The sequence below is a fragment of the Motacilla alba genome, chromosome 4 (genome assembly GCF_015832195.1).
Source record: "Motacilla alba alba isolate MOTALB_02 chromosome 4, Motacilla_alba_V1.0_pri, whole genome shotgun sequence".
In the NCBI taxonomy this organism is placed as follows: Eukaryota; Metazoa; Chordata; class Aves; order Passeriformes; family Motacillidae; genus Motacilla; species Motacilla alba.
Genome location: NC_052019.1, coordinates 55,599,911 through 55,618,506, shown reverse-complemented (window position 1 = coordinate 55,618,506; position 18,596 = coordinate 55,599,911). Strand labels below are relative to the sequence as shown.

Sequence of the window (18,596 nt, the reverse complement as noted above, 5' to 3'; positions counted from 1 at the left end):
CAGTGATAAATGGCATACCACTGTACTAGAGAAGCTTCTACTTTTAACAGAAACAGAATAATTCAGGTACCTGGTTATCCATACTAAATCAAACCTCTGAACTCTGCTTGTCACTAATGAAGCAGGAAGGGCTGGGGCCTGCAGCAGTCAGTATCACTACATTGATGAAGGGGAATACCCAAGACACTTTCCTCAGCTTCCCAGCTTTTTGTGAGATAACCAGCCAGAAAAGAGAGCTAATCGAGCCATTAAGCATGAGGGCTGGTCCCTGTTCCCGGCTCTGGAAAAGAAATCCACAGAGACAAAGCAAGGGGGAGGCAGAGCAAGCTCATTCCTGTGATCTCCCTGCCAAATTGAGAGATTTGGCTAACAGAGGTCCTCAGCATCTGGAACAGCATGCTGCACCCCACCAAAATTCAGCTTCTCCCAGGAGCCATACCAGTTTGAAGAAATCACTGAGTCTTGCTGACTCTCTGCCAATGTAATTTTTTAAGAATAAACAGGGTGTATCATACATGGCTGCTCAGGAAGAGAAAATAAACGTGCACAAACTTTAGATGGCGAGGAAGACAGAATTAAACACATGCACAGCAGGATACCTATGCTGGCCTTCAGTTTGCTTGGCTGCCAAATTCAGGCTCAGAGGGAGAACAGCCAGAATGACACACTAGAAAAAACATTTTTTAGTGGGCTGGAAAGGCTTCCACCATCAAGGACCATGCCTGCTCAGATGAGGGGCCTGTATGTATGGCAGCCTCACTTTATGAGTCACATTTATCAACATTATACAAAAATTTAACCCAGGCACTTCTGTAAGTTTTATCTTTGCAGCTCTGCCTTTATCTGAACAGCCATATTAAGACACAAGACCTCTTGTTTAAATTATAGGAAATTACTGTTCTGTTACTGTGCTGTTCTCTTAAGAGAGAAGTAACCCCAGGGAAATTTCCAGCTACCCTAGAGAAAGGCGAATGGTACAATGCACTTCCTAAGCACAGGGACACACAGGAAGCAAGCTGCAGGGCAAACTGGAACTGCTGGCTGCAGCACCGGGTAAACACTGAGTAAACCCCCTGGTCCTGTGCCAGATCTGCTCCTGCAGGCAGCTCACAGCCTTGTGCCCACAACACAGGTGCATTCAAAAGCTGAGCTGCAAAGCCTCTCGTGTCCTTGAACAACGCACATGTGAAGTCTGGCTATCAATACAAAATTACAAACAATAACAATGAGGGGACTCTTTGTAATCAACTTCCCATCCTTACTTGCCTTCCGACTTGCCTCACTTGCTCCTGTTCTTTCTGTTTATGGTTTGCTAGCTGGTACCCTTCTTAAGTTGAGGTTTAGAACATAAACCAGTTCATATTTGCAGCTTTATGGGCATTGACATTCTTCAGCCTGAGCTGACTTTTTTACACATGCATCATCAATATCCAGTCATTCATTAGCTATGTTAGGAAGAAAAGCCAGTAGGAGCAGGCCTGTAACTGGAAACAGCTTATCCAACTCCATGCAGTGCACAATTTAAGGCAAAGAAAAGCCTGTTTTGGTGCCAGTAGGTATCAGCTCATGTCAGAACTGCTTCAATATAACTCCTTAGACACCAAACCTAAGACTGAGACACTTCAAAGGCTTGACCTTTGCATGGCAGGAAGCTAAGATTTTGAATCTTTGCCTCTGGAAGAACAACATTTTTTTTTTCCCCAGAACACTTAATGACAAAAACTACTTTACAAATCAAACACTTTACAAATTAAATGGGAAGGAGGAAATCTGCATTTGTCACAGAGAGTTTGGCTCTGCTCTGGCATGGAATACCCTTTGCCAAGTGCAAGCTGTTCCAAAGGTAACCCCTGCTCTGGGCAAACATGTTCCTAAGGCAAGTAGCCATATACACATACATATACACAATCTTTGGATCACAACTTGTCTGCAGACATCTGTGCAGTCTGGTGAGCAAAGTGGGCAAAAGTCTAAGCAAGCAGGAAAAAAACACTTTTTTTTCAATGTAACTAAACCCAGAAGGCATCGACTGCCCCTGCAGATTCTGTTGTCTAATACCAACAGAGAAGGCTGTACTAAATTCAGTTTACATTTCAGGAAATATCTTCTCATCCTATTCTCACTGGTTATGTTCTTCAGTAGAACAGGCTGGACAGTTGTTTCCTAGTCTCATTTTCATGGAAATCATTTCACCTTATTAACTCAGAGACAAACTCTGTCATATTCCCCCAGTGCCTGAATTATGTTGGAAGAGGCAGTATTTTTTTAACACTAGTGTTTTAACTTTTGTTGGATATTTTTGAGTACTGGCTTACCACTGTTTCCTTTGTTTGTCTAATGGTACAGCTGACAGTAAGGAAAGAAATGGAATTTCAAACAGCAAGTGTCATCAAAATTTAAGGCCACAAAGTAGAAAACACAACTACAGCTCACTGAATAAATATACTCCTCTATCTTTAGTCCTCAGCAAGAATAGGACAAGCCACACTCAGAATAAAGAGACAGCACCCAGACTAGTGGCTTAAATCTTTACTGTTTCCCTAGGGACAGATTCTGCAAAATGTTTCACAAATGAGTAAAGCTGCTTAAACTGACAGCCATAAAACACAGACATGCAGGTCCTCAGAGACAGGGCCAAAACCTTACATGTTGAAAATAGTTAGAAAAGTGTTAAGTTCTTCCTTCCACATACAGGAAACTTCTACTCAAAGTCATCAAGAATGTTTGAATAATTTCTGGGTCTTCAAATCTATCAAAAACCTAGCTGTCCAGCTGAGAATCATTTTATCTCAAATAACCCATGGGCATCCTGCCATTTACATATTCACTTCTCCCAGCTGCACCAAACTATTCCTTACCAGATTGTAGATTTTTCTGCTTTCCCTGCCTTATAACTTGCTCCATCCCTGTGCTTGGCAACTGAACCTCACATACAACAATAGCTGCACTCAATATCATAATTCCTAGCTACCTGTTCTGTTTTCCAGTCTGAATAACTGGGACTAATGTAGGACTCTTAAGATGTATGTGTCCTACATCAAATCCCAAGAAATTGTGATAACACTCAATTTTTTTTTTTAAAAAGGCTTTTCATCACTTCTCCCTTTCTGTGCAAATGCTCAGAGTAACCTCATGTTTAGGTTGGATGTCAGTATTCAGCAGAGAATTTCTCCTCCTCTTATAAGAGTCCAAACAATTTTATCTGGTCTACTTCCTTCAAGTTCAGATTGTTGAGTCTAGAGTTGTACTAAAATTATGATGAAAAACAAAGCAAGGTTATTCTGGACACACAGAAGGAAGCTGATTCCCCCGTGTCCTGACTGAGGGAAAGACCCATGTAATATGTGCTTCAAATTATACTATTTCCTAAGAACTGAGAAAGCATTACAAGACACAGAATAGAGCTTTAGTAGGTAAAGTGATGATAAAGCATAGCAAATGGATGCACAAATGTAGAAACAAGACAACCAAGATCAGGAACATCAACACAAGGCTTTAAAACTAATGTTTTTGTTAAAGCACTCACTCACTACAAGACTTGACTCTTTCACAAGGCTGTTGCCAGGATCTCAGATTAGATTACACCACTTGGCTTTGATTTCCTAAACATCTTCCAGTTTTTCTCCAAGATTATTTTGGAATTAGCCCTTACTAGTATAAACATACTATTCTTTCCCAGCTATAAAACAAATTTCATTTAGACTCACAGGACAGGCAGATGGTAACTGACCTTGTCTTTGCTGAAGCACAGAACACAAGCAAATATATCCTTACCTGCTGCCATCCCTTGTAGGAAGAGATAAAAATTAAAAAAAAACCCTTCCTATTGTAGTCATTCAGTGAATTTTGATTTACTTTTATAGGACAGAGCTCAAAGCAGCAAATTCTGGATCATGTTTACACAGGACAGTTTAGAACTGAAAGTTTTACTTCTGTTCCTTTCTATATAGAGAGTAAAACCTTCAAATATACAAATATAATGTGTGTTTTCTTCGCAATTTGACACTGGGCATTTTGCAGAGTAATTGGTGCCATGCAAAAATAATGTTGAGGTTTTCTAGAGTAAGTTAAAAAACCCCAAATAATGGGATCTTCCTAGAAGCTAAAATTCACATGGAAATAAAGGGGGTTTTTTTGCCTGTACCTATTGGGAACACTGACATTGCAAAACAAGATTTCTTCCCCTTAAAAATGAACATCTACCCTTATATTATGTGATACATTACAGAAAACTCCTCAGTTGTCTATTTAGCAGCTGGAGCAGCCAAGATGAAATTAGCAAACCCAAAAATACTGGGTGTCAGGGTTAATTTTTGGTGATGCACTTAAAATGTATATACACAAGAATGCAAGCAGAACTTAATTTAGACTTATGTTCCTGCTATCTGATGTTTAAATGCATAGTCTCACCTTCTACTCAAAAATGCAGACCGTGAGCAACTTCACTCTCATAAGCAACGTAGCTGCAGTAGAAAACTAGTAGGAAAAAAACAGTAGAAAGTAAGCAGTAGGGAAAAAAAAACCAAAAACACAAGCCCTCAAAGCTCAGAGGAGTTTACCATTGGCCAAGCAATCTTCTCCATGTCACTGAGAAGTGCATGTTCCTCATCAACAGTAAACAGGAGCTCCAGTTTATGTGGCCTCTCAATAGGCTTGATGGAAAAACAGAAACAGCCACCCCATAAAGCAGCAGTACATTTACAAGGGAAAAACAGCAGCCCACAGTGAATCTGGAATAACACGCAGGGATGACTGCATCAATTGTGATGAATTTTACTGTTAAGGCAACAGGTAAAGAATTCAGAAAACCCTAAACAATGAAATTATGTGCCACTATGTCTGTGCTTTGCAATTCCCATGATTTCTAACAAGATGTCTGCACACCCTGTGCAGGGGACACTCATTCACCTGTCAAGGCTGATCTCTGAGGAGAAATGTGAAAACACCACAGAGCACATCCTCCTCAGGCGACCATGTTCTCTTTCCTATGCTTTCTTGTAACAAAAAGCCAGTGTAAAATGTACAGGTAGAGTTATTGCAAAAGGCACAATTTGTGTCTGTTTAAAAACACTCAAGTCCATATCTATCACAGCAATTACTTCTGCTGACAGCTGCAGTCAGACATCACCCTCTGAGTCAGTCACTGCTACGTTAGATCAGTAAAGAACAAGCACAGAGGGGTAGGAAGTGTCTCAATTCGCACTAGGAAATGTCTGTATTTTCTTTTAGTTGAGAAAACCCATACAATCACTGCATTATATTTTACCCTGCTGGCATGTGAGGAGGGGGGATCTAACAAAACCCATGCTTAACCCCAGCACAGATTCCCAGAGGTCAGTCCCAACCTCTTGGACTTAAGCTCTGAAGTGACAAGCTCCACTGCACGAACTGCATCATTTAAGGTGCAAAGGGCAACAGAGGTAAGATGAACATGACCAGAACAAAAAAACAAAAGAGCAAAAACTTGAGACAATTGTTACCCAATTTGCCAACAAAACACTCTCCTGCACAAGACAACAGGATTAGTCACCAGGGAGAAATTAGAAATTTTCTTCTAGAAGACTTGGATAAAGCAGTGAAAAAACTCATAAATAGCTTTTTGGGTCAGCTTTCATTCGTGAGCAAAAGCAAGAGTGATGGAAACAAATTACTCTGTTCCGTATTACCGAAGGATTATTTTGAAGAGTGATTCAAAAAGGAGCACTAAAATATCTTGAATTCATCCAATAAAGTTGCTGTGTCAAGACTGCTACTATCAGGACATGCTCAAGGCCTTAAAAGTTGAGCATACCATTTCCCAGACCATGGGGAATACCTTTTCTCAGGCATTCCTCCAGGTGCAAGTATCCTTTCTAGTCCAGGTGATGATCCTTTCTGCATCATCCTGATACCAATTGTCATATCCTGGGTGTCTTGAATATATGATACTTGCACAAAATCTGGACCTCCTATCACCAACACATTGTACCCCAGTCCTTTGGTAAACCCAGACTATTTTCTTGCAGGATGTTGCCTGCAATAATTTAAGTGTGATCCTGGAATATCCATCAGCACTTCCTTCAAGGACAGATGCAAGTAGGCTGTGTCAGTGGCTGAATAACATCCAGAATCTTACTACTGCAACAAATGTTTCCAGATAAGTTATCATTTCCTACCCCTCCGAATAGCTTACACTGTCAGTGTGTATTCATTTTATCAAAATCCTTCCAGGTGACTCACCATTTCTGTTAATGTTATGATGCATTCTTATTACCCTAGCACTGAAAATGCTTTTTTATTAAGGCTGCTGTTGCTTTCTTTCATTTTACTTTTTAGAGTTTTATTTTATTGGTGATGTCAGGAACTGTCTGGACTTCTTTCAACCATGTATTAAGGCATATTTGTGCAGTTAGTCTAATTAGGCATCCAGGGGAAGAAACAGTTAAGAATTATTCAATGCCTCACTGAGATATGGATCACTTGGATTTGGTTGTCTAGTGCTTTGGCTCCACTGTGGTCCTGACTAGAAAAAACTGAAATAAAAGTTACAATGAGTACAGCTCAGATGCCTTTTGCTAGTGGGCTGTTTGCTTCCTAAGTCTCACTAGCAGTTCTTGCTGCACTTCATCTTTAATGCATGCTGCATTGTTTTGCAGTACTGTAAATATGACCAGAAACTTACAGAGTGAAGCCAAAAGGGGAGATCTAACTCATTGGAAAAGATAGGACACAATCCCGTTCATATTTGTGGATTCATATTGCTGATCCAAATTAGTTTCATCACATTTTCATGGTGAGCTTGGTTATCCCTGAAGTGCTGGGAAGCTGAGCACTCAGAGCTGCAGCAGTGTTTGCCATTCCTCATCATGCATTTCACAGGAACTACAGGTAAGGAAAGCCTGGAATATCCCAATAAAAGCCTTCCAATTCCAACAGATTATTCAAGAGACAGTTTAGTAACAGATTAAGCTTTAACAGAAAGCGCAGCAGTCCAAAGTCATTTCTCTCCCTTTGGATGCATCCTGAGGCATGACTCACAGATAGACTTCCATCTCAAACAGTGGCATTTACTTCAAAATACTGGAGAGAGTTCTTAAGCCATTTGATTTTAATAGCAAAAGTAAGGCTTTTACCTTTAGAGTCAAAAAGCCCCATTTGGCACTCAGTACACTCCCTTTGGATCAAGCATAAATAGCAATCTCTTGCAGCTATCCTATACATAAAAGCCATTCTAGTGACTGTCCATTCTTCTCCCACACACAAGCTGTTTTCAAGGTCAGCCAATTGACTCCAGGTACTTCTGAGATGCATTTTATGCCTTCCAGGTGCTTAATAAAAACCTTTCAGCAGGAAAAAAACCCTCAGCTAGCTCTTGGGTTTCTCTTGCAATACTATTGTCATCTGTTCTTTTTCCCTTTAGAAAAAGAAGAGATCCTCTTCCCCTCTTCATCAAGGCCTTTTACCCAAGAATAACCCTGCCAACAAGAACGGGATTTTTGCATTTGAATGTTTTAAAGCATCTATATTCTGCTTGCCACAGAGGTCTATTATAAGCCCCTGTTGCAATTTTCTCAACATGACACAAAATAGTTGCAGTGAGTGGAGGTGATACCATGAAATCAGAGAGTCAAATGAAGCAACATGACTGGATACCTCATCGTGGCAATAAAGGCTGCTGCACTCATCTCCACATGCCTCATTTAGTTTTATGAGTATTTTCCAGCACCTAATGTATGCCTGATGACCTGTGTACTCAAAGTTTTTAATTCCAGAGATTTTATCAAAGTGTCATGGCAAATGACCTCCTCCTCTAGGCAAGCAGCCACAGAAATGAAATGGGTCACTTCTTGTAACAATGAGGTAATTAAGGCTATTTCTTCCAGATGAAAAAATGCTTCTTTTCCTTAATTACTCAGAATAATGCTTTAAAATCACAAAAACAGTGGGGATTACTACTTCACGCAGTATAGTCCAGGACAGATGACAAACAGACCCCTAATTTTTTTGCTCCACTATTTCATCATGCAATTTAACCTGGTGAATTTTATATTAAATACATATATGAAGGACCTGGCATACAGGTTATGTTGGGTTTTTTCTTTTTAATTTAATCTCATTTTTGCAGTACGTACTGCAAGCACTGAGGTTACTTGTCACCATGAGATTTTCTGAAAAACCTCTCAGAAAAGAAATGTAAACAATTACTGTCTGCTGCTGTGGAATGTGGCAGGTGCATCTTTGGTTGGTCTCATGTGAATTGTTTTTCTTAATGACCAATCACAGCCAGCTGTGTTGAGGCTCTGAGTAGTCACAAGTTTTGATTATTCATTCTTCTTCATTCCTTTCTAGCTTTCTGATGTATCCTTTCTCTATTTCTTTTAGTATAGTTTTAGTATAGCATTTTTAATATAATATATATCATAATATAATAAATCAGCCTTCTGAAACATGGAGTCAAGATTCTCATCTCTTCCCTCGTCCTGGGACCCACAAACACTGCCACAGTTACTGTTTGCCCCTCACAAGCAAGCTACAACAGTGAACATTTGCTTCTCCCCAGCTTCTTCAGTGCTGTGGAAGAAGGCTCCTGTGGAAGAAACCCAGATCCAAAAATGGCAAAACTGAGATCATGCCTGGTATCTCCAAAATTAAGAAACTCACAGCTGCTCCCAGAAGCCCTTGGTCATGCAGTTTTTCTCATTGTGAAGGAAGCTGAGCCTTTCACTCTTTGAAGGCAGGAGCATTTCTAAGCCAATACCCAATTCCAGCATTTAGACCCTACAGCAAATGCTGAAAAACAAGGGAGTGATCTGGCAGAGGCTCCCGGTGATTCACACCTGCCTCACACTGTACATCACTGTCTGCATCAGGTATGGGGGAACAGAAACTAATGGATAAGAATGCATACTAAATCCCAACAGCTAGCAGATGAGACTAAACAACCACATAAATAGAAGTAAGCAGAAATTACTGCAGAAGTAATTTCTGCAGAAAGTACCTGCAGGTTTCCTTTCCTTTCCTTATCTGCCTGACCACCTCTGCAACCTCATGTGTCTCTTCTGATCCTCTATCTTTGCTACTAGAGGTCTGTTTATCTCCATTTAGGGAGAAGCAGCTTTGGAAGACTTTTAGGCAGCAGCAAACAGAAATTGTCCATGTACAAGGGGACCTGCAAGAAGTCTTTTCCATACAAACGATGGCTGATGGAGGAAATAGTATCATATGCCTCATCTACACCAAGCCTTTCACAGGAAATTCCAAGCACTAACAAGTTAAAAGCTTCTCCTCTTTTTAACTCTTTTTTCCTGGTAACTCTTTGCCCCTGCCCCAGGCTAGGATGTCACAATAAAGGTCTGTGAGGCTGTATTTTGTGAATCTCTGAGGTAAAACTTTTGCCATCAGCCACAAATAAATGACAGACTAGTCCCTGTAAGTGACAGAGAAGCTGTGGGATGATAATACTTATTGAGCCCTATTTCACCCAAGTTCCCCTTGCCCACCCAAGCCCCCATCACCCATCTAATTGTGATCAAACAATACAGACTGTGGGGTAGGAAGAAGATGTAATTGGTTACACAAGGAAAGAAACTTTCTGAGGAACCGGATCACACTGCATCTACCATAAAGCCCACAGTAGGATTCAAATCCCTTTCAGAGAGGCTGCCAAAACCCTTGCCAGCTCTCAGCCAGAACCAAGCTGTCAAACACAGACTAGGGCTTTGTAGCAACCCGAGCCTTCCTGCTTGCCAGACCTTGGGGACCAGAAGCAACAGAAAATGCAATAGTCTTGTGACTGGCTTCTCCGCCACTCCCAGCAAATTGCTATGCTGCTAACATGGTAACACAGCTGAAAAATTCAGGGTAGGAAAATGCATCCCAGACTCTAAAACCATTCCTACCTGATCCTTGCATACTAGGCATGCATAGTCAGTCCTGTAACTGGAATATTTCAGCAAAACTGGATGCTAAAAAGAACCTCCAAACAAAAAAACCACTGTTACTTCTCCCCCTTCAAAAAAAATTGTAATTGTGGTTTTGGGAACTTAGGGATACTGCAGTGGTAATGTCCCATTAATTTCTTTTCTTCAATCTACCTGGCAAGTCTCAAAAATGAGACAGATGTCATGAGGGGTATAAACAGAGAGCAGGATCCAGCCCAAAAAAAGCAATGAGCTAGGGGCCTTGAGATTTGAGTTCTAGTCCAAGTTTCTGCCAGCCAAGCAGATCTGGGAAACCCATGCTGTTATTCTATGTCTTTCTTCTTCCTCCCCCACTTCTAACACATCTGTTTCAACTTAAGCTCTCCAGGACAATGACTCTCTGTTGCTACAATGCCCATCATGTCGTGCTTCCATTAGGAAGCAACAAAAACCTTATATGCATAACATGACTATAGGATACCCAGGCTTAGTTCTCAGATTCTGGCACAGAATTTTATTTTCTGTATTTTCTGCTGCAGGGAAACAGGATGAAGTCACCCACTCTTTGCACTAGAAGCAAAGGAAAGAGGAATTTGGACTGCGAATCCCATCTCGACAGATCAGGCAACGCATCTTCAAGTAACTGTATAGAGCACAAGTAAATAATGTCTTGCCAACTTTTACCCAGACCATAAAAATCAGAGACAACTCATTTTTTTCCATATTTGGTGGTATGTAGATGGTCTGGAAGAGGGAAGTAAAAAGTAACGCAGTATTGGTCCCACTTTGTGGGGTAAACAGTCTCAAAAGAGCAAATGAGAACTGGACTCAGTAACTAAACTCCTTCAAAGCCTATGAACCAGCTAAATGCTGCAGGAGGGCAATGAAAACCCTACTGAAATACACCAGTGCTTTACGGATCTGTCTGTGGGCATCTACCTGCAGCAACACCCCGATTATTAAAATGATACTGGCAAAAGGGACATAGGAGGGGGCTCCCAAAGAGGAAATGGATATCCATAGCACAGATCAGGGTTTAGAGGAGAAATCAGAATCATTGTACTACTGCTCAGTCAGCTTGTACTACTGCTAGATAGGCCTACTATCTCCTGCCAAAATGCACTGCACTGTTCCTGCTTTAATACTACTTTAAAAATGTTTTAAAACACTTTATCCATCACCCTGTCTCCAATGAACTCAAAGGTTAAGTGCTCTCAAACACCACCTGCAGACCTTTCTCTGTACCAGGAAATGTTTCCATTAATTACACTGAACATGTGTCATCATCAGGATAAGAAATACAGGACTGGTGAAGAGAATAACTGAGAGGGTGAATTATAAGCTTTGGCTTCATATGATGAAGTAGCAAAGCAAAAATCTAATATGAGTGAATCACAGTTGATTTTAGTAAAATGTAATTACATTAATCAGTTGGACATTTCCTGGGGAAGAAAAAGCAAACCAAACTACAGTGACATCACAGAGCATGAAAATCTTTTTAGCAGAATGAGGGAAGAGCATTTTGTCCTTGCTTTACCTTTGTCATTCAAAGCTGAAAAGACAGCCATTAGCATTCACATTACCAGGAACAGTCCACAGGAAAACTTCCCCAGATCATAAAGCAAACTCACCAGTCTTTACCTTGTAATATATTGTTAGATAACTTCAGTCCACAGTCTCATTTTACAAGTATTTTGTGGGTGCTCCTTGATAGTACAGGCTGAGACGTCAGTAATTCTGTGAGTTGCCTTTGTGAATATTATTGTCAAATAAGAACTGTTAATATTCTTTGCAGGCTGAAAGCAAGCATGAATTTTATATTGGCTGTTCACTTTTAATGGAAAATCCAAACATTTTGTGTATGAGATGATGTATGACACATTTTGTTATGAACATGGAGTGAGATGCAGCCAGTGATAACTGTGACAGAATGCAATGGACAGGAAAGAGATGACCTGGATAGAAAAGTAAAAAAATTAATTGACTTTTAAATAGATTGGCTTCTGAAAAGCTGCAATTGATTTCCTAATATGGGCAGAATGGCCACAATTCAATATCCAATTCTGTTTTGTTTACAGAATTTTTAGGAAGGATTGATTTGCTTTGGGTACTTTTGCTTAGCAGCTTTCCTGTGAAATAAAAAGGTTTTTATTTCACTGACAAGAACAGGATGGAAAGACTCCAGTGGTTTGTGGTGGTTGAGGGGTTGGAGTTTTTTTTGGAGGTGTTTGTCAAGCCCAGGGAAAAAACATTACTGTAATATCAGACAATAAATCCTGAGAGATTTCTAAATATATTTCAAGGCCGGATTTTCAATTTCCATGAAGCATATAAACTAAACTAGAAACAGGGAGATTTTAGTGACATGATAAAGCATTCAGACATGGTCTGGCGGCTTACAATGTCACCTGGACCTTTTCAATGTTTGTTTTTTTCCTTCACACCTCTCTTCAAGTCTTCTTTCTGTAGATCCCATTTTTCTTTCCTAAAATTACACATTTGCTGCATTAAAGCAGCAATCCCAGGAAACCACGTAAGTCACAGATGCAACTTATGTACCTACAGCCTCTCAAAATCTTAATCACTCACCATTTTTTCTAAGACTCAAGCTTTGCAAATTCTTCTCACCCTCCTTTCATCAAACCCAAGATGGCCAGGGCAATCTGAGATGTTCAGGGCAGTTGGTTCCTGCCTTTTTCCACACAGCTTATGCTTCTAGTGTGTAACATCACTTCTCTAAGTGATTTCTGCCTTGTGAAATAAATCCAGTGATCAAGCAAAAAGGACAAGTGCACTGAAATGGACCTAAGTGAAAACCTATGCCTCAGTGATCAGGTGTATTGATGAAAACAATACTTGTTGTCTAAAACACAGTTATTTCTATCCAGGCTATCCCCACAAGGAGCCATACCAAACTTCACCACTTGAACAAGTCCAAACAACAAGAAATCCTGGATCAAAGTGGCCATTTCATAGCCTCAAGCACATTTCCAACCCTTAATTGATATCTTTGAACCTCCAACAAAAATATATTCTTTTCCAGCATGTCAAGCAAAGCCAGCTGTTTGCTTCATCAGCACAGGTCAGCACTAGTTAGCATTCAGTTTCCAAGCATGAACACGTTTGACAATTATTTCAGTGGTACAAACTGTGCACAAGTCTCTCATTTCTGTGATAAAGTACAGAATGCCTCATTAAATGAGAACACACACCGGTGACAATTACAGCCCAAGGTGCTGAAAAACCTCACAGCATAGTTTCCCTTTCTATCACTAGAAAGAGGCTGCTGCAAGCTCCGCACATAACTAAGCTTTTCAGATCCATAAATTGAACAAATTACTGGCGTGTAAGGGCATTTAAATTCAGCCACACACAAGTCAAAGTAGAAAACTACAACTAACTCCTAAGCAAATAAAAAACATGTCCTCATTTTCATCTGGGATCCTTTTCTTTATATTTTTGTGATTCTTTGTACAATTGCAGAGTGTACTGTGTGCCTCAGCTTTGTCACAAGACGTAACACATTACTTGATCACAATGTCCTGTTAATGTTGCCGGTGGTGAACTAGTTAAAGCACAAGTCTAAGGTTTGACAGTGGGAACTAATGACAGCTCTGTCATTGTTGCCAAACTATAAAGCCCTCAACAGTTTGCAGCAGAGTGAAATTAAGTAGACAGTGACTTCCCTCTGTGCTGTTCCATTGTTCATTTTCCTCTGGACTATCCCTCTCTGTTTCTTACCCTTCAAGAATCTCCTCAGGACATGATAGAAAGACATAGTACATATTTAAATAGCTACTGCAATTATTTCCCTACCAGGAGGATGGAAAAATAAGAGAAAGGCTGAATCCTTTCTGCTGAACCTCTCTTGATGGTGGTGTTCTTTTAAATGGAATCTTGCCCTACAATAGCATCTGTGTTTCATCTCCCCTTGCTCAACTTCTTTGAAGTGTGGCTTTCCTTTGGGAATTTTTTGCTTAGAATACAGTAATACAGTGGGAGCACTAGCAGGCAGACGTGTTTCTTGCAAGAACTCAGTTTGTTGGAAAAAAGCACTGGAGTATGTTTTATGCTCCTGCAAACCATTGGGACCCCAGCACTACGAGAGCTGGTCCAAAGCTGACCACAAGGTAATAATTAGCATCTCACAGCAACTTTACAAAGCATGAAATTAAAATTTGGGTAACTAAGAGGAAAGCTTGGAATAGATCCACTCTTCAGAGTCTGGAAATGTCTGAATCAAATCATGGTGTTGCTCCATGGTCTCTAAATTCTTGGGAATTGTAGCATTTCAATGATGCTTTTAGCTACAACTGATATTCATTTGGAGGTTTTTTTGTTTGACTTTTTTTCTAACTTTCAACTGCACTATGAAGGAGTGAATGTGAAAACTACAGCATGAGAGAGTTCTGGTAACAGATTACCACAATTTGCATTGTCACAGAACCATAACAAATTTCCAGATTTCTTTGTGATCAAACCCACAGCAACTGTAGTTGTCCTTACAGCAACCATGTAAGTGCTAACCTTTCAAAAATTCACCCCTACCCTCACCATATCATGTTTTCCTCTGTGGCAACATCAAAATAAATAAATAAATAAAAGGTCTTGTAAAGTTTCTGTCAACTATTTTTCACTTCTTCAAAAGCATTATAACAAATGTTTTTTCTTCAGCTGAGTGAACTGAGCCACAAGGGCTGAAATGTTCAAGTCCACACATAAAAAAAAGTAAAACATGTCATGATTAAAAGAAACCAGACTTGGTTCTTTGCTGTAACTCCTAGTCATTACTCTACTTTATCCCTGTAATTATTTGATATTTCTTCATCTAAGCCTGTTAGAGAAGCTAAGCTAGATGTAGCACATTTAATTAAAGCTGAGCTTCAGTATTCAGCTCTTTTCTATCTGGAAATTGCTATTATGAGACTCTTGTTGGCCAAATAAGAATGCAAATGTTCTCTTATGACAGAGCTGGTGATGAATTAAGAAATATCCCTCTTATTAAAGGTGCAGCCATCTCACTTAGCATTTCAGGTCATTGAAATCACTTGGGGGGAGCTTCCTCCTGAAAGAATAGCCCTAGATTTACAGTGGCTAAAGAGAAGCTGATGCTTTAAGTGTTGAAAGGAGGTGTGCAAATATTAGATGATTGTAAATCCGCTTAAGAAAGTGTAAGGCTGTCAAGGCCAACTGTTGCAAGACATTACTCATTTATACAATCTAACAGCTCAGCATTCCTCCTGAATGCTATAGCCACCCTGTCAACACAAGCAGTGTATTCTTTTGCTACAGACACACAGAAAAGTCAGCTTTAAAAGCCAATACAAGTGCGACCTTGATTCTCTGGTAAAAACTTCATTTTTCTGCTTTCTGGCTTTGGGAAATAGGAAACAGTTATTTCCCAGACAGGTATATTGCTCTCTTAGCCATGTGCCACCCTGGGACCATGTACAAACAAGCAAAATGCTTACAACAGGAACTGTAAAAACAACGCATACATTCTGTGCCACATGCTAAAACAGTGCTCTGCACAGCAGCTGTGCCCTCACTCTAAAATGGATTAAACAATTCAGTGCATCATGCAGACTTTCAGATAAGGTTCTCTTCTGTCTGTGTCATGACAAGAGCAGTACATGTAAAAGGCCATTCTTAAAATAAAATAAAAGCATATGTTATAGCAATTATGTTCTGGGCATAATCTGGTTGTCCATTTGTTCAGTAGCAATGAGTCCATCATCCTGTTCACTCTGAACATCCAGTTCAGAGCTTGAAGAAAATGAAAACAGGATCTTGGAGTCCAGGGCTGCTGTGCAACTGGAACAGTAGGCAAGCTCTGCTCAGCCAAACAACAAAGCATGGCTGTTGTGGTCAGGAAAAACATTTGACACAGCTTTTCACTGAGGAGCCAAAAAATTCATATTTCTGATAGCAATGACAGCAATTTAAAAGTTGGTCTTAGCTAGGATGAAAATCCCATACTCAGAGTGCCATACAAATTTTTATTTGTTAAATGCAGAAAATCTTTGTTCCACAGATACTCCTCCCCACTTTTTTCCTTATGATGATGATCTAATATTTCAGACACCCATCAAAAGTGTTTCTACCTATTCTTCATCTCTATGTTTCTAGATCCATCATTACCATATTATTTGGAGTTCTTCTGTAAGGGATCTCTACCATATTTAAACCCCCCTAAAAGCACAGTACCTTTCACCTTTAATTAGTACAGATTCCTACAATGGAAATTGCCTTATCAGTGGGAACACAGCCGTAAGCCTATTGCAACAGCTGATTTTAGGGAGTTAACTTGGAACATAATTTTATATAGCTTTAAAAACCCTTTATGACCTAAAATAACCTAAGAACTGTGCAGTCTGCATGATGCAATCTGGGCATTCCTTGATGTTAGGACTCTCCATTTTCTTTCCTCTTCCAATTTCAAGCAATGTTTAATGGAAAATTACAACTTATTTTCCTCCCAACCCAAAGTCCTTTACCAAAAAAAGTAAACATATTCCTTCTTTACCATTTTCCAAGAAACAGACAACATGGGCAAGATTGCCACAAAATCATTTTCATTTATTATGTGCTTTGTCTTAGCTTTCAGAGGTATTAGCAAAACAATAGCTCAAGTTATGTCCCCACCTTCCAGATGGTAAAAAAATAAAAAAAAAATTCAATGGCCATAGTTTCTTTTACAGGCAATAATTGCACTAACATGCTACACTTTGTGTTTGCTAATTAGACTAAACTCCATGCACACATTCACATCAACACATTCTGATTCTGGGCCATTTGTTGCAGAGCTCTCCTGGCTACATTTGAAGCTACTCCTGTTGATAAATTACCTCTTTGTATTAAAAAGAATATATAGACAAGTATCTGCAAGATCAGCCTCCAGGCCTCTTGTTTGTATCAGAGCAATATTTCACCAGCGTTATTCAGCGTTGCTCAGCCTTGCACAGTGCCTCTGCAATAGCAGAGTTTCCCTGCTGGCTGTCACATATAATTTTTATGATCCACTTCTTCTACAGCACTAAAGCCTCCCTCCATCAGCACCTCCATCACACAGAGCACCTCCAGAGCTCTGCTTTCAAGGGCTGATACTGATGCCTGGTAGTTCAGCTGAGCCGCTGGCACACGTATGAAAGCAATGGTGCCATTCATCTGCCTGACTTCACCAACAGAATCCACCCGCTGGCCATTTTGAGCTGAGTGACTTCAGAAAGGTCAGGCAGACCAGGAAACTCACACATAGAGAGCAGGACTACAAAAGACATCTTAAGTTGTGCTCTGCAAAAGCAAGGTTCAATCATCATCTGTGTAAAATTTTGGACTCAGTACTCTGTACTGAGTATTAACTCTACTGCAATTTTCACTGTAAGAAAACTGACAAAACACCAACATCAGAGCCACAGCCTGGATCGATCTCCTTTGTATCAGTGTCTCCAAAGAGGTAAAGGTTTCCCTTAGCTTTAAAGAAAGATCTTTAAAGAAAAATCTTTTTTCAAGAACCTACAGTTCAAATGTTACTTCTAGAAAGCCTCACTAGCTCACAACACACACTTGTTTTCCTCAGTAATTAGTAGAATCTTTGTGCCTCAGCAAGCTGGATGCCAGATCATCCACAGTTCTGAAAAGATGTAGTAAAACACAGATTTAGAATTCACTGAAGTATGTTGAATTGTTTTTCTTCTGATTTATCCTTTACAAAGTGCCACCTGGCATTCACACAAGCAAATGCCTCTAGGTAGGCCTGCATCATGGATACCTGAACTGCTCACTTTTTTTTGTTTTCAAAATTACTTGTCCCATCCCTATTACAGAAATTATCAGTGCTCTTGCATTCATGCTAATCTTTAATCTACATAATAAAGCAAGCACAAGTAACTGGCTGCAAAACTGATGCCTGAAAACGTAAAAAATGTTTCAGAGCATGGCTAAAAAATCATCTGAGCTGACCCTGGAAGCTTCTAAGGAACTACTCAATGCTGTGTCTAACCATAATTAGGAATTTCCGGCAGTTTCTGAAGTATGGTCCATGAGAAAAATTAGGAGATACTGGAAAAAGGGTCAGCAAACTACTGGTGAAAAAAATACCGTCTTGCACAAGAACTACATTAACAGTAAAATACAGTGGAAACAACACAGAGCTGAAACATTTGGTAAGGCATACTGAGAAGAAAAACTAACCAACATCCAGTCATCACTAAACTATTTCATTAGAGAGGAAATATTTACCAATAAACTTGTTCTAAAAGAAAATACAGCAGCTGGCAATACTTGGTATTGAAAAAGTACAGCCAGACACATTTCTGAGACTCAGCAGGTGTGTCTGCTACCCACAGGAGTGTTTTAAATTAGGTCAAATGTATGTCTTAACAGTTGTTTTGCTCGAACATTTGCTGAGCCTGCATTCTGGGAGCTCAGACTGGACATCAGGAAAAGATTCTGAGAGAGTGGTCCAGTGAGAAAGTGAGTGGAGAACCTGTTCCACTGACCAGAGAAGTGGTCATGGCACCAAGCCTGACAGAGTCCAAGGAGTGTCTGGATGATGCTCTTAGTCATATGGTTTAGTTTTAAATAGTCCTGTAAGGAGCAGGGAATTGGACTTGATGATCCTTATGGGACCCTTCCAAGTTGAGATACTCCACAGCTCTATTACAGGCCTGGCCTGGCCACACCAACTACTGTTTG

At 40.0% G+C, this 18,596-nt stretch overlaps 1 protein-coding gene across 1 annotated transcript in view; it reads left to right on the top strand.

The window, feature by feature from the left end:
- The window catches only part of PRPF31 (pre-mRNA processing factor 31), a 32,013-nt gene that overhangs the window by 1,243 nt on the left and 12,174 nt on the right, over positions 1-18,596 (top strand).